The sequence below is a fragment of the Symphalangus syndactylus genome, chromosome 6 (genome assembly GCF_028878055.3).
Source record: "Symphalangus syndactylus isolate Jambi chromosome 6, NHGRI_mSymSyn1-v2.1_pri, whole genome shotgun sequence".
NCBI lineage: Eukaryota > Metazoa > Chordata > Mammalia > Primates > Hylobatidae > Symphalangus > Symphalangus syndactylus.
This window is the reverse complement of record NC_072428.2, coordinates 103,352,517-103,368,962: the sequence shown is the minus strand read 5'-3', so window position 1 is coordinate 103,368,962 and position 16,446 is coordinate 103,352,517. Positions and strand designations below refer to the sequence as shown.

Genomic DNA, 16,446 nt, shown 5'->3' with positions numbered 1-16,446 from the left:
GTGGCGGGCGCTTGTAGTCCCAGCTATGCCGGAGGCTGAGGCAGGAGAATGGCGTGAACCCCAGGGGGCGGAGCCTGCAGTGAGCCGAGATCGCGCCACTGCACTCCAGCCTGGGTGAAAGAGCGAGACTCCGTCTCAAAAAAAAAAAAAAAAGAAATACCCGAGAGTGGGTAACATATAAAGGAAGGAGGTTTAATTGACTCACAGTTCCACATGGCTGGGGACACCTCAGAAACTTACAATCATGGCGGAAAGGGAAGCAGGCACCTTCTTCACAAGGTGACAGGAGGGAGTGAGTGTGAACCACTTATGAAACCATCGGATCTCGTGAGAACTCACTATCACGAGAACAGCATGGGGGAAACTGCGCCTATGATCCAAACTCCTCCCACTAGGTTCTTTCCTTGACCCGTGGGGATTATGGGGATTACAATTCGAGATGAAATTTGGGACACAGAGCCAAACCATATCACCCTCTCTCTCTCTTCATCTCTGTATCTACACACACACGTAAAACCTCAATATATAGTTAGAAAAAAGGAATATTGACAACTCAGAAAATTTGTGAGAATTTTCTGACCCAAACAACATTTGGATGCTATGAAGCAGAAACAACACCTAAAATCAAACTGAAAAGCTATTCCTATTGAAATGGGAAAAGTTCCCTTATCCCCCCTCACAGGTCCTGCAATGGGGGTGTGACTTGCTTCTGCAGTGCCCCTCAGCTCAAAGCCCCAGGGGGCGTGTGTTGGAGTGCGCTCTTTCAGTTTTGCCATCCGCTGGCGGCTTGTGTAAATCAGCTCAATTAGACCCTCTGCCTTATCACCAGGACAAAGGGCTTTCTGTATCCCAGGTTCTTCCCTTAGTGTACCAGAAAAATCGGATCACACGTGGGCTTAGAGAATGAGTGCAAGATTTTATTGAGTGGCAGTAGCTCTCAGTAAGGTGAATGGGGAAGCCAGAAGGGGAATGGGGTAGGAAAATTGTCTACCCTTGGAGTTGGGACACTCAGCGGCTAGACTCTCCTCAGACCACCCCTGCCGAATTCCACGTCACCCCACGTCAATGGCCCATCCGCATTAGCTGGTGCCTGTTGGTGTGCTCTTCTGCTTCTCTGCTCCTCTCGATGTCCAGCCGCCTGTGCGTTCTTTTGCCAGTGTGTTCCTCTCAACGTCCAGCTGCTCGTGTCTGTGCCTGCTAGACTCTTGAGTTTTTATAGGCACAGAATGGGGGCATGGTGGGCCAGGGTAGTCTTGGAAAATGCAATATTTGGACATGAAAACAGAAATGCCTGTCTTCACCTAGGTCTGTGGGCAAAGGCCCGAGGGTGGAGCCCTAGCCAGTGACCTGCCTTTCTTTACCCAGCATTTCCCTGCCCCCCTCCTATATCACTATGAAGACACACTCTCACTGACCCTGAGTACAGACACCAGAATTTAAAATGCCACCACTAACAATTCAGCTTTCTGGATGTTATTCCACAGAGCAAGGGCCACTACTGTCTCTGTGACCTAGACGCAGCTACTGCCTCTAACACCTGCTCATAATTGGTCCCAACCTCTGCCCCATATAAAAGTAGATTATCCAAGTACAGGAAGAAGTTTAAGAAACTGAGCACCTAAAAATCAACAAAGTGTCTCACATTTCTCCTACACCTTAAATATATGTATTCTGCAACTATCTAATTTTGGCCCTCTTTTTATATCAAATATCTATTTCTTAATACTCATGAAACTTCGTAGAATCAACATCCACCTCCTCCATACCGGTGGCTCCCAAACTTGTGCCTCTGGCTTAGCCTTTATGAGATAGAACATTGGGACAATCAACTCTCAACGTGGAATCTTTTTCAGATTAAGTATTGCTTTATGTAAAAAATTCCTGGCCCTGGCTGGGTGTGGTGGCTCACGCCTGTAATCCCAGCACTTTGGGAGGTTGAGGCGGGCAGAACACAAGGTCGGGAGTTAGAGACCAGCCTGGCCAACACGGTGAAACCCCATCTCTACTAAAAATATAAAAATTAGCCAGGCATGGTGGCACGTTCCTGTAATCCCAGCTACTGGGGAGGCTGAGGCAGGAGAATTGCTTGAACCCAGGAAGCGGAGGTTGCAGTGAGCCAAGATCACGTCACTGTACTCCAGCCTGGGCAACAGAGCAAGACTCCATCTCAAAAAAAAAATTCCCTAGCCCAGCCCAAAGAAGGTCATTTCCACATAGAGTTATAGTGGCCCTCTACTGAAGCAAAATACAAAAGGCTTTTCTTCTGCAAAATGTCCTGATCACTCATACACATATACCTAGAGGACATGGATCTCCTTTCAATTATAAACAGGAATTATCTATACTTCATTTCTCACTGGAGACCTCAGTCATTACTAGCCTGCTATCTGACTACTTTCCAAAGCTTGGCTGAGACAGCTAATATTTGAGAGAAACATTCAGAACTATAGACGAATATTTACTCTTTAAGATTCTCCAGACTTTATATTTAACTACCTACAACATTCTGACGTCAAGCATTGCTTTGGTTCGACAAGGCTAATTTTTAAAAAAACAATAATAATCACATGAGGAAATCTACTTTTTTGTAAAGCAGATATCAAGAATATACTTATTAAATTTATTCTATTCCACACCTGTATTAGTCTGTTTTCACATTGCTATAAAGAAATACCTGAGACTGGTTAATTTATAAAGAAAAGAGGTTTAATCAGCTCATGGTTCCACAGGCTGTACAGGAAGCATGGTGCTGACATCTACTTGGCTTCCAGAGAGGCCTCAGAAAACTTACAATCATAGCAGAAGGCAAAGGGAGAGCAAGGTATCTCACATAGCGGGAGCAGGAGCAAAAGAGAGAGACAGCAGGAGTGCTACACACTTTTCAACAACCAGATCTTGTGAGAACTCACTCACTGTCATGAGAACAGCACTAAGGGAGATGGTGCTAAGCCATTCATGAGAAATCTGCCCCTGCGATTCAGTCACCTCCCACCAGGCCCCACCTCCAACACTGGGTATTACAACTCAACATGAGATTTGGTGGAGACTCAAATCCAAACCATATAAACCCGCCTTCATACAAAATTTATTATGATAATATTTTCTCAGAATGTCCAGGAATAAAAGTTATTTCTTCTGATGAAATTTATGCTTGTTGCCACAACACAGTGAAAGTTATGCAACTCTGTTTACTCTGCTGGCCCAGTGCTCCACTCAGTTCTCAGCTGAGTTAGTGTTTCTCACCTGTTGTGTTGCTGTTTGTGTCTCCTGCCCTCCCTTTAATTCATAGTTACTATTTTAACTTCATATTTGATCAAAACTATTTACTGTAAATCTATGATAAGCCAAGCACTCTTCTAGGTGTTGGATATACAAATAGGAAGTAAAAAAAAATCTGCCATTGCTTACATTGTTTACATTCCAGTAGGGGCAAGATTGAAGATGAATATGTAAATACACAATATATGAGATGGTGGTAAGCGCTGTAGGGAAAAAGGGAGGAAAGGGAAGCTGAACATATGAAGCTTGAACACGAGTTTAAGCATGGTGGTCAACTGAAAGGTAACAGTGAGAAAAGGTTCCTGTGGCAAGAGTGGAGGGACAAGGTGGAAAGTAGAAAGAGATAAAGGAGGCCAGATCACATGAGGTCTTTTACTCTAAAATGAGGTAAACAGAGAAGTTGCATGGTAAGACTTGAGTTTTAAAAGAATTCATCTGGTTACTGTGTTGAAAACAATCAATCAGTGGTAGAAGAAAAGAGTTCAGTTAGGTGACTTCTGCAAATCGACAGTGGTTTGGATAACATAGAAGGATAGGACTGGCCAGGTGCGGTGGCTTACGACTGTAATCCTAGCATTTTGGGAGGCCGAGGCTGGTGGATCACCTGAGGTCAGGAGTTCAAGACCAGCCTGGCCAACATGGCGTAAACCCTGTCCCTACTAAAAATACAAAAATTAGCCGGGCATGAGGGCGGGTACCTGTAATCCCAGCTACTCAGGAGGCTGAGGCAGGAGAATTCACTTGAACCTGGGGGTAGAGGTTGCAGTGAGCTGAGATCGTGCCACTGCACTCCAGCATAGGCGAAAGAGCGAAACTCTGTCTCAAAAAAAAAAAAAAAGAAGATGAGATTAAGAGGAGAGCTGGATAAAATAATAATAATAATTAATGAAAATGAATGGGAAATTCAAGGACAAATAAGACTTGAGAAAAGAAAAAAATGTCAGAGACTAAGAATGGCATTAGATTTCTCTACAACACTGGAAACTGAGAAAATGGAGAAATGCCTTTGAAATTCTGGAGGATTTATTTTTTTCAAACTAATACCCTAAACCCAATCTGAAAGCAGAATAAAAGATCTTTAATATGTCAGAATTACCTTGCAGCCTTTCCTGCAGAGTGACTGGAGAACATGCTTTAGCAAAACAAGGAAACAAAATAGAAAGTAGAAGGCATGGGACTCAGAAAATGATGACCGGAACAAAGGGAGGGGTAAAGAAACCCCACAGCTTGACAGCAGCTTGGTACCCAGAAAATAACAAGTCCTAATTTAAGCAGGAGGAACAAGCTCTCCAAAGGTAAGTTTGCTGAAAAAATATAGACTTGATAAATACATGGTATGATAAATGCCATGGTGAAGTACATGGAAAAACAAGGGGCATACATGTAAAATAATTTAGGCAAATAAACACAAGGCAATTATTTATTGCAACTATACTACACTTCTCAACTCAATAAACAGTACTTACTTTGCCATAATGATATAAACACAGATTATCTCTTAAATAAAAATAGTGCTAGAACTATATTAAGAGCACGGGAAGAGAACACAGAATATAATCTTGGCAATTTTCATATACATAATACATTGATACTAGTTCTCTTCACCGTATTGTAATATAGATCTTTTGAACTTTTTTTTAAAATTTTTATTATTGTACTTTAAGTTTTAGGGTACATGTTCACAATGTGCAGGTTTGTTACATATGTATCCACATGCCATGTTGGTGTGCTGCACCCATTAACTTGTCATTTAGCATTAGGCGTATCTCCCAATGCTATGCCTCCCCACTCCCCCCATCACACAACAGTCCCCAGAGTGTGATGCTCCCCTTCCTGTGTCCATGTGTTCTCATTATTCAATTCCCACCTATGAGTGAGAACATGCAGTGTTTGGTTTTTTGTCCTTGCGATAGTTTACTGAGAATGATGGTTTCCAGTTTCATCCATGTCCCTACAAGGGACATGAATTCATCGTTTTTTATGGCTGCATAGTATTCCATGGTGTATATGTGCCACATTTTCTTAATCCAGTCTATTGTTGTTGGACATTTGGGTTGGTTCCAACTCTTTGCTATTGTGAATAGTGCCGCAATAAACATACGTGTGCATGTGTCTTTATAGCAGCATGATTTATAGTCCTTTGGGTATATAGCCAGTAATGGGATGGCTGGGTCAAATGGTATTTCTAGTTCTAGAACCCTGAGGAATCGCCACACTGACTTCCACAAGTCATGGTTGAACTAGTTTACAGTCCCACCAACAGTGTAAAAGTGTTCCTATTTCTCCACATCCTCTCCAGCACCTGTTGTTTCCTGACTTTTTAATGATGGCCATTCTAACTGGTGTGAGATGGTATCTCGTTGTGGTTTTGATTTGCATTTCTCTGGTGGCCAGTGATGATGAGCATTTTTTCATGCATTTTTTGGCTGCATAAATGTCTTCTTTTGAGAAGTGTCTGTTCATGTCCTTTGCCCACTTTTTGATGGGGTTTGTTTTTTTCTCGTAAATTTGTTTGAGTTCATTGTAGATTCTGGATATTAGCCCTTTGTCAGATGAGTAGGTTGCGAAAATTTTCTCCCATTTTGTAGGTTGCCTGTTCACCCTGATGGTATTTTCTTTTGCTGTGCAGAAGCTCTTTAGTTTAATTAGATCCCATTTGTCAATTTTGGCTTTTGTTGCCATTGCTTTTGGTGTTTTAGACATGAAGTCCTTGCCCATGCCTATGTCCTGAATGGTAATGCCTAGGTATTCTTCTAGGGTTTTTATGGTTTTAGGTCTAACATATAAGTCTTTAATCCATCTTGAATTAATTTTTGTATAAGGTGTAAGGAAGGGATCCAGTTTCAGCTTTCTACATATGGCTAGCCAGTTTTCCCAGCACCATTTATTAAATAGGGAATCCTTTCCCCATTGCTTGTTTTTGTCAGGTTTGTCAAAGATCAGATAGTTGTAGATATGCGGTGTTATTTCTGAGGGCTCTGTTCTGTTCCATTGATCTATGTCTCTGTTGTGGTACCAGTACCATGCTGTTTTGGTTACTGTAGCCTTGTAGTATAATTTGAAGTCAGGTAGCATGATGCCTCCAGCTTTGTTCTTTTGGCTTAGGATTGACTTGGTGATGTGGGCTCTTTTTTGGTTCCATATGAACTTTAAAGTAGTTTTTTCCAATTCTGTGAAGAAAGTCATTGGTAGCTTGATGAGGATGGCATTGAATCTATAAATTACCTTGGGCAGTATGGCCATTTTCACGATATTGATTCTTCCAACCCATGAGCATGGAATGTTCTTCCATTTGTTTGTATCTTCTTTCATTTCACTTATTCCACCAAAAAATGGTAAGTATGTGATGTAATGCATACATATGTTCATTAGCTCGATTTAGGCATTCCACAGTATATACAAAGTTCAAAACATCGTGTTGTACACCCATAAATATAAATAATTTTTATTTGACAATTTTTAAGATAAAAAATTTTTAAAAGAGAATGGGAGAAGGGGTTGAAAATACCATGAAATTAACTTACAAATCATAAAAAATACTCAATAGATGGCAAACAGAACCAACCAGTAAACAAACAGCACTTAAAACATACTGTATAGAAAAACATGGAAATCACAGGAAGAAAGAATTCAAAGCTGTTGATCCTGGAGACAAAATTTGGATGGGCTGTCACTGTTTTTTATTATAATTACTTTTTGTATTATTTAATTTATTTTAAAAAACCATGTGTATATATTAATTTAATAAAACTTTTATAAATTAGTTGTTAAGAAATCAAAACTCTCATATTTATTAAGCCATTATCCAATTTGACATAAGAAGTAGCCTTATTAAATATAAGGTTTTTACATGTTTATACACGTACACATTCACACACGTGCACACACACACACACTTTTAGTGTGCTACTTATGTGTGTTAATAGGGTTATTTGTATAATTGTTGCATCTTAAGGGGGTACTATCTTCCCCCATATACATAGTATAAACTGAACAAATGGATTTGATTCAGAATTTCTCCAGTAGTTATCTCTTCACAAGAAAATAATGTTTTCCTAAAAACCTGTAAGCTATTTTTAAAATCTCCATATGAATTTTTACTACCCTAGTATGAAATATTTAAAATGGAAGATTATTATAGAAATGCTACATGACTTTCTCCTATCCAGCAGTGATACCTCAGAATGATTTTTGCAAAAAAAAATGTATTACAGTTAAGTCAGCAAACTAAGTCATCTATTGAATGCAAATGCAGCTAAAAGCCTTGTATTCTTCATTTATTCTAGGAGGGCAAACATTCAGCAAGCCTCAGTAATACATCTTAATATCATCAAAAGCAGACTTGAAAAATCTTTCCTTTCCTTTAGAAAATTAATCCCTCCCCAATAGATCCTGTGGGTTTTCACATTGTAGTTTTGTAAATGTTACAAAAGCACAGCTGAAAGTAATCAGAAATCTAAAAAGACAACAACAATGAACAGCAACAATAAACCAATTTAAACAATAAAACAATGTATCGGATCACGTAACTGAAAGCCCAAAGATTAATAAGGTTCAGGGTCAACCTAATACAATGACTCTACTCTGTTGTCCTTCAGTTCTCTTGTGTCCACCCACCTCCCTCTCTCATCTTCATCCCCTGGGTGGTAGCAAGATTGTGGCATCAGTTCCAAGCCTCCCATCTCCAAAGGGAGAGACAGGGCAACAATTCCACAGCTGTTCCAGAAACTCAGATGTGCCATCCTTGCATGAACTGTGTGTCTCTGATTCTTTGACACTTTAGGACCTTGCTAATTCTGAAGAGACTGCTCTTCCCAAGGTTGCAATTCCTAGAGATCATAAAGGGCTCTCCTGCAAGCATGCCTTTGACATGCAAACCAGCAAATCCACAGTCCATACCCATAACCACCTCTCTTATCAAGCTCTTATAGTGCAGACCACTATCTACCTGCCCTAGTCACCCCAAGGGCCAGGTATCAAACAACTAGGGACAGTCAGTCCCTAAGCCCCACAGCCTATTGAAGTTATCGAAACTAGCCAATCCTTAACCTGCTTACCTTGCCTTACCTGGTATGTCCCATAGAACGCACAATATAGGATCTTGCCCACCTTTGGGCAAGAGCTCCTTCTGCCTCTTGACCAACACCATCCTTCCTCATGTAGCCTCCATGCAGTTGCATGCCCCTTCTCTTGGGATCTGTGAGTATAACAAACTGTCTTTTTGATGACAGTTGTCTCCTAACCTGCTTAACTCACCATATGTAAATAATAGCAAAATCTACATTTAAAACATTCTTCCTGCCATAATTGCCAAAATTAGACCACATATCTACCCCTAAACCAGTCAGTAGCAAAGAAAATAAAATTACACTTGGAGATGGGTTTTCCAAAACTGTGTGAAAGGACGCTGTTTCCAAAACTGTGTGAAACGGTGCTATAATAAACTCACAAGGGTATGCAGTAAATTTTAGATTTTTGAAGGAAATATAGCGATACTCAACATCTGTAGGACATTGCAAAAACTGTTAGCTCAAGGTCATTCGCAATTTCCACATGAGATGCCGAAACATTCCTTTCAATGATGATATACCTTTGAGAAGCCGTTTTTTCAGTAGCTGTTTTGATAAAGACCAAGTATTGCACAAAATCAATAAGGTTGAGGTAGTGAGGGTGGTGATGTACAATCTCAGCCCAGGTTTGAGAAGTTTTGAACTGCTAGGTATTTCTTTTGACCCAAAGACATCATAAATAGTTACTTGGGAGTGTAGTTAAACCATTGTGGAAGACAGTGCGGTGATTCCTCAAGGATCTAGAACTAGAAATAGCATTTGACCCAGCAATCCCATTACTGGGTATATACCCAAAGGAATATAAATCATTCTACTATAAAGGCACATGCACACGTATGTTTATTGTGGCACTGTTCACAATAGCGAAGACTTGGAACCAACCCAAATGCCCATCAATGATAGACTGGATAAAGAAAATGTGGCACATATATACCCTGGAATACTATGCAGCCATAAAAAGGATGAGTTCATGTCCTTTGCAGGGACATGGATGAAGCTGGAAACCATCAAGCTCAGCAAACTATCGCAAGGACAGAAAATCAAACACCGCATGTTCTCACTCATAAGTGGGAGTTGAACAAAGAGAATACATAGACATAAGGAGGGGAACATCACACACCAGGGCCTGTCAGGGGGTGGGGGGCTAGGGGAGGGTTAGCACTGGGAGAAATACCTAATGTAGATCACAGGTTAATGAGTGCAGCAAACCATCAAGGCACATGTATACCTATGTAACAAACCTGCACGTTCTGCACATGTACCCCAGAATTTAAAGAATAATTTTTTTAAAAAAAGTTACTTAGACACTAAAGACACAAGGAACCAAGAAATTTGGGAATCTCAGATTTAGAAAAATCAGACCCAAAGGCTGCTAGGGGTGAAGTCAGCTTCTTTTCGGGAACCTGGGCTTCATGGTTGATGTCTGAAGAAAATTGTGGCTCTATTAGAAAGGAGGTAGAAAGAAATGCTTACAGCAGTCTTCTGTCTATGAAATTACTATTATTTCTCTTAAAATCATCAGGTCTGTTTCTTCTGCTAGAGTGTTTCTAAAACACACACACACACACACACACACACACTTTATACCCATTTTTCAAGTTTTCTTAAACCAGTCTGAAAACTTTTCTATAGGTCAAAAATATTGGTTATCTTTTTATTACATGCCAATCACTTGTGATATTTTCCATTACTTCTAATTCCAACAATAATCTCAAGAAAACTTAGCCCAGTTAAGATTAAAATCATTTACCTAGCAAATGTTGGTGCAAGACTATCTGGTTCCAAATATGACTTAATGCTTTCCCATCTTAATTTTTACGTATCTGAAGTACTGGTTTGCTTTTTTGCTTCATGTTTTACCAATTCCTCTGTGAAATGCTATCCTCCCTTATCCTATGTGACCCCAAACTATTCTGATTGATTCTCCCTTTTAGTCTGTTTCATACTTTTGATTTTAATCTGTTATATTAAAAATACCTCCTTTATCTATTTATATGGCCCTCTTTCTTCCCCATTACCAAATGAAGATTTCTCTTAAAATGCCTCCCTCAGCCTTTTGCTCTCAGAACTTTCTAAGTCATTTCTGTGCATATGATTCTCATATTTCTAACATACATCCTATTCCATTCCATACTTCCTATTGGACATTTCCACTTGGATATCTCACTTTTGCTTCAGAATCACCATATCTAAACTGATACCATTACCAACCTTCCCAAAGCAGCACTGGTCTCCAAGCTTCCTTTTCATGTCCTCATCATCTAGACTTGAAACCTCAGACCCTCCACTGGCTGCACTGCCTCTGCCTTACATGCAGTTCTCTCAGATAGTCCTCCAGCCAGCTCCCTGGGTTACTCATTAGGTCTCGGTTCTGCTTCCTCAAAGAGGCTTTCCCAATTCGGCCAATATAAATAAGCCCCTTTCCCATCATTCTCTGTCTCTTGCTTTCTTTTTTACAGCACATGTTACTATTTATCCTTATGCAATATATTTATTTATTGACTGGTATGCCAACTAGAATGCAAGCTCCATGAGGGCAGAGATTTTCCTATCTTGTTCTCCACTGTACCATCAGTATGGAGAATTATATCTAGCCCAAAGTAGTCCTTTAATATTTGTTGAAGGAATTAATTAATAATTAAACATATTCTCTTCTATATAAATATGGTTTTTGCATTGCAAAGCACATTAAAAATACTAGGGGCTGTAAAATAAATGCACTCATAATATATAAAATAAAATGAAAACTGCACTCAATGCCCCCTTGCCTTGCTCTCTCCCCCAATTCAGCCTCACTGTGGGTTCACTAAGCCTTCTCTTAGAATCAACATTTTTTTCTCTTTATGTTTTTTCTTTATAACTTTTATCTCTCTTAATTTTATTGTTAATTTCATTGTAAATTATAAATTTTTTAATTTATAGTTGATTAAATATTTCTTCTATTTTTCTTACTTATTAATAGAGAAAAAAGGTTAAAACTTCTATCTACCTCTAGGGTTCATAACAAGCAGGTATAATTGTGTCATGACTCCAAAAATAGGTGTTAATTCCTACATTGACAGGGACCATGTGGACCACAGTTTAATTTCCTTAGAAATTATAGTAAACCTTTTTATAGATACAGATGATACAGATCTAGATAGAGAGTACTAAGCTATACCTGTTGAAAGAGTAACAGAATATAATTCATATTTCTTTTTTTAGGGTCCTTCAATTCTTTGAATTATGGTGTTCTATTATTCTTTTCTGCTTTCCAGCATTATTTTAATAAATATTAATGCAACACAAGTGTGATTTTAAATCATACATAGAAAAAGTTTAGTGATAATCTACCTCTGCCTAAATTGATAAGGTTGTCCTTTATCAAAATAGTTTTCTGCGTTATATTCTTGTTTTTGAACTGTCACCATTTTAACATTCTCCCAGTGATTGAATGTCTGTTTGACGACTGCTTTACAGAAATATAAATTTGTTTTTCTCACCTCACACTTAACTGCTAACTAGGTGAATGGATGCTGGGCATGATACTAGAAAATAGAAGTAGTCATTTGGTTTTTATAAATCTTCCAAAATGCACCTCATTCTGGTTATGGCTTAGTACAGTCTCCCATCAGTGCTATCATTAATGTGATAAATTAAATAATTAAATATTATTAATTATTTTTGCAATACAGAAATAGATAATACCCAGTTTCAGAGGGCCTAGGCTTCCTACTTCCTAGTGAATGCAGACGCTTTTTAATGCCAACATTTGTGGAATGGAAGTGTTGAAGGAGGGTTCTCTTTCAAGCTTTAACAAAGCCCAAATTTCAGTAAAATAAAAGTTAATGTCACTTTATTAATTATACATAGTTCATATTATCAACTTCTAAGACATATTTGAAGACATATATTTGAAGAAGTCAAATATCACCAGCTTATCCTTTAACACTATCTGCGCCCTTTTTAATTAATTACATCTTTAAAATATTGACTTCCAAAACTAACATAATTCTTTCAGGATTCTTCTGTACTGATCAGGGAATTAGACTTTGTATTTTTCATAATATAAAAGAAAAAAATGAACTTTGAGGTCAAAAAGATCATGTTTTTAATCCTCTCCTTTCCATTTAACAAGGCATTAATCAATTAACCTCTATGAAGTACACTAATGTTCTTCATATGTGAAAGTGTGGACAACACCCAGCTTCAATGGTTTGTGTGAGCATTATGGAAAACATTTATGACACAGGAAAGCACCCAGCATCAGCATTACCTGGTACTCAGTAGGCATGCCATAAGTATATCATGCTTGAAGGGATCACTGTCACAAAATGTGAAATGAGGTTACGACATAGAACTTTTTTAAAGGCTACAAAATAGCATAAAGCCAAATTTAAACCTCTGTATGACTTTATCTATGCATTTAATTTAGTCAAAAAGCATTTACTGTGTCTCTTATGTGTGCAAGTCTGGATTCTAGGTGCTAGGAATCCCACAATATCCATTTACTGATTTCAAGGGGAAAAAAAATGTAGTTGTAGGAATAAATGTGTGAGAATAAAATCACAAGAAAATGCAATAAGAATGTTTATCTAGATACTTTATGAAATTGACCAGATATTTTGTTTTTATGTGGATGTAGCCATGTCCATCTTTCTAATTCAGAATTCGCTTTATCTATGTATAGATTATGCAAACTATTGGTTCTCTAATTGGGCTCCTAAGTTGGTATCACTCTAGGGAACTACTAAAAGGATGAGAAGATCGGAATCTGGTTCATCACTCCTCACCCTGTTCTAAAACAAGCAAAGATGTCCTGACTTTAGCATTTTTACATAATGGGGTTCAATTCAACAGTTTATTAATTTAAAAGTTGTCCAGAGCAAACAAATAAAAGTTGAAAGTCACTAATAAGAATGATTGTTTCACTTAAGCCAGGCAGAGGAAGACAAATATCACATGTTCTCACTGGTATATGGGAGATAAAAAAGTTGATCTCATGGAGGTAGAGAGTAGAATGACGGTTACCAGAGACTGGGAAGTAGGGAATCTAAAAAGAGATTGGTACAAATGTACAAACACACAGTTAGAAAGAGTAAGTTCTAATGTTCAGTAGCATAGTAGGGTTACTATAGTTAATGACAATGTATTGTATATTTCAAAATACCTTTAAAAGGGGGTTTGAAATGTTCCCAGATTATAGAAATGATAAGTGCTCAAGGTGATGGACAACTCAAATCCCCTGATTTGTCATTACACAGTCTATGCATGTCACAAAATATCACATGTATTCCATAAATATGTACAAATATTTAAATTAATAAAAATAAGTAAAAATAAATCTTATCAGACAACTCAAAAAATAATTGTTTTATTAAAGCAAACTATTCAAATCTAAATATCATAGAATTATTGCACATATCGTCTCCAAATTTTATCAAGGGTGTTATAGGAAGCCCCTCTGCACATGTGATCTTTGAGCTCAGACAAGGGGAATGGAAAGAAACCAACTATTCCAAAAGCTCAGGGAATAGCATTCCAGGTAGAAGGAATAATTCCTGCAAAAGCTCTGAGACAGTAAAGTGTAGAAAACAGTTTCACTGAAGAAAAAAGGTAGCCTCTGTGAGCCAGTGTGGCTGACGTATCGCAGACAAAAAAGCAAGTGGAAGAAGATGAGACTTGAAAAGGAGGTAGTTTTGAGATTGTGCAGGCCCTTGTAGGTCATAGTAAGGAGTTTGGATTTTATTCTACATTCAAGGAAAAGTCACTGAAGGCTATGATTAGGAGAGTCTTCTTTAAAAATTGCTGTGGCTTTAGTATGATGATGAATTTGAAGGGAACAAGAGGAGAAAATGAACAAGTTTAAAGGTATTAGTATAGTGAAAGAAAGAGATCATGTTGTCTTGGATTAGAGTAATAGCAGCGGAATTGCAGAGCTATGGATATATTTTGCAAGTAGAATCTTCACAGACTTGCTGGTGGATTGAATGAGGTAGATATGGAAAAGAGAGAAACTGAAGATGATCCCTCTTTATTTTGTGAGCAACATGTGGTGCCATTTACTGAGCTGGTGATTTCTGGAGGGAAGACAAATCTGGGAAAACAACCAAGGGTTCTGCTTTGGACACACTAAGCTTGAGATGCCTGTTTGACAACCCAGTAGATAAAGTAGGTAACTAGGAAATAGAAGAAGGAGAAGAAGGAGAAGGAGAAGAAGGATGAGAAGAAGAAGAGGAGGAAGAAGAACTAAGAATTATTGGGCACTTTTACTGAGATACTGTCTGAAGTTCTTGGCATGTATTAAGCCATTTACCCTCAAAATAGCTTATGAAATAAGTACTTTTAGTATTATTAAGTACAATTACTAGTATTTCTATTGTATTAAAGTGGAAATTTAGGCACAAAGAGAGTAAGTAACTGGGTGAAACAACTAGTAAATGGTAGAGCTGGGAACCAAGTCCGCTCAGTCAAGCCCTTGAGCCCATCATCTTAACTTCTACACCCCATGGCTTCTAGGACTTGTGGCCTCAGCTGTAAATAGATATTTGTGAGTTCTTAATTAATAAACTTATTAATCCAAAATATATTGAGCACCTGCTATGTGCTCACAATGCATCAGATGGTAATAAAGGTTTTGATGAAAACTAACACAGTGTAAGGAAAGTAGGAGTGCCTGGAGTTGGGGTGGGTGTTGTGTAATACAGCATAGCCAGGGATGGTCCCTCTGAGGAGGCGATATTTGAGCATAAAGATGAAAGAAGTGAAGATGCAAGCTGTGCACATATCTGATGAGTGGAAGTGTCACAAACAGAAAGAGCAGTAAATTCAAAGACCCTGTGACAGAGGCATGCTTAGCATGTTTAAGTATCAGTGAAGAAGCTAGGGTGGCTGGAGTAGAATAAGCTAGGGAAAATATTAGCTTGATGCTGAAGAGATACTAAGTCATCAGATACTATTTAAGCCATCTAACTAGATAAGATCACGTATGGAGAGTGTTTAGAAAAAGAAAACCTAGCCCTGAAGCATTTTTTATTTAGAAGTCAGATAAAAGAAAAGAAACTGCAAAGATAGAAGGAAATCTCAGCAAACAGGAGAAAAAGCGGAAGACTGTGATGTCAGAAAAGCTAATAGCGGAGAGTATTTTAAGGAAGTGATAAATTGTTCGATGCTTCTGACAAGTCCAACAAAATGCAGATAGAGTCAGGTCCATTAGATTTGGCAACACAGAAGCTGTTGGTGATCTTGACAAAAGTAGGTCCATTAGAATGGTAGAATGAGGATGGGCTTTAATATCAAACTAAAGCCTAAATTCTTGTTTTACCATTCATAATTTCATGCACTTCCATAGGTTCCCTAAGGTGAACCTACTTTTGTCATCTGTAAAGTAGGGTAAAAACATTCCTCTTGGCCGGGCACAGTGGCTCATGCCTGTAATCGTAACACTTTGGGAGGCCAAGACAGGCCAAGGCACTTGAACCCAGGAGTTGAAGACCAGCCTGGGCAACATAGTAAGACCCCCATCTCTACAAAGATTCAAAAAATTAGCTGGGCATGTTGGCACATACCTGTGGTATCATCTGCGAAGGAGGCTGAGGTGGGAGGATTACTAGGTCCTGGGAGGTCACGGCTGCAATGAGCCTTGATTACACCACTGCATTCCAAACTGGGCAACAGAGTGAGACCTTGTCACATAAAAAAAAATCCTCTTACAGAATTGTGATGATTAGTGATAATGTATATAAAGCATCAAGCCACTCTCTGATCCTGGCCTTTTTGCACCAGCCTTAATAACTAAGCTTCTGCTTGTTTCCAAGGCCCAATTCTCATCTTGTGTTCTGTTAGAAATTGTGGGGATGCTTTTAAAGAGTGGAAATATGATGACATAGAATTAAGGACTCAGAAATACCTGAATATCATCATTGGGCCAGAATTCTCTCCAGGCTATGTCCTTGAGGAAAAGAGAGTAAAGCATCTTATGAGATGAAGCTCCTAAGGTGCTCAGAGGCCACACACCTCAAGTGGAGATGAAAAGGAGCAGGGCAGAGACATTCCCCCGTACCTCCCATGGCTGATTGGGGCAGTGGTGGAAGAGGGGAACTAGAATAGGGTTAGGTCC

General features: G+C 38.7%; 1 long non-coding RNA gene across 1 annotated transcript in view; it reads right to left on the bottom strand.

Moving 5' to 3' along the window:
• The window catches only part of LOC134737036 (uncharacterized), a 121,595-nt gene extending 105,588 nt beyond the window's left edge, over window positions 1-16,007 (bottom strand). Inside the window, exon 1 of the long non-coding RNA XR_010121584.1 lies at window positions 15,896-16,007. This is a non-coding gene — a long non-coding RNA (uncharacterized lncRNA). The remainder of the gene's footprint in view (window positions 1-15,895) is intronic.
• Between the last annotated feature and the right edge of the window lie 439 nt (window positions 16,008-16,446).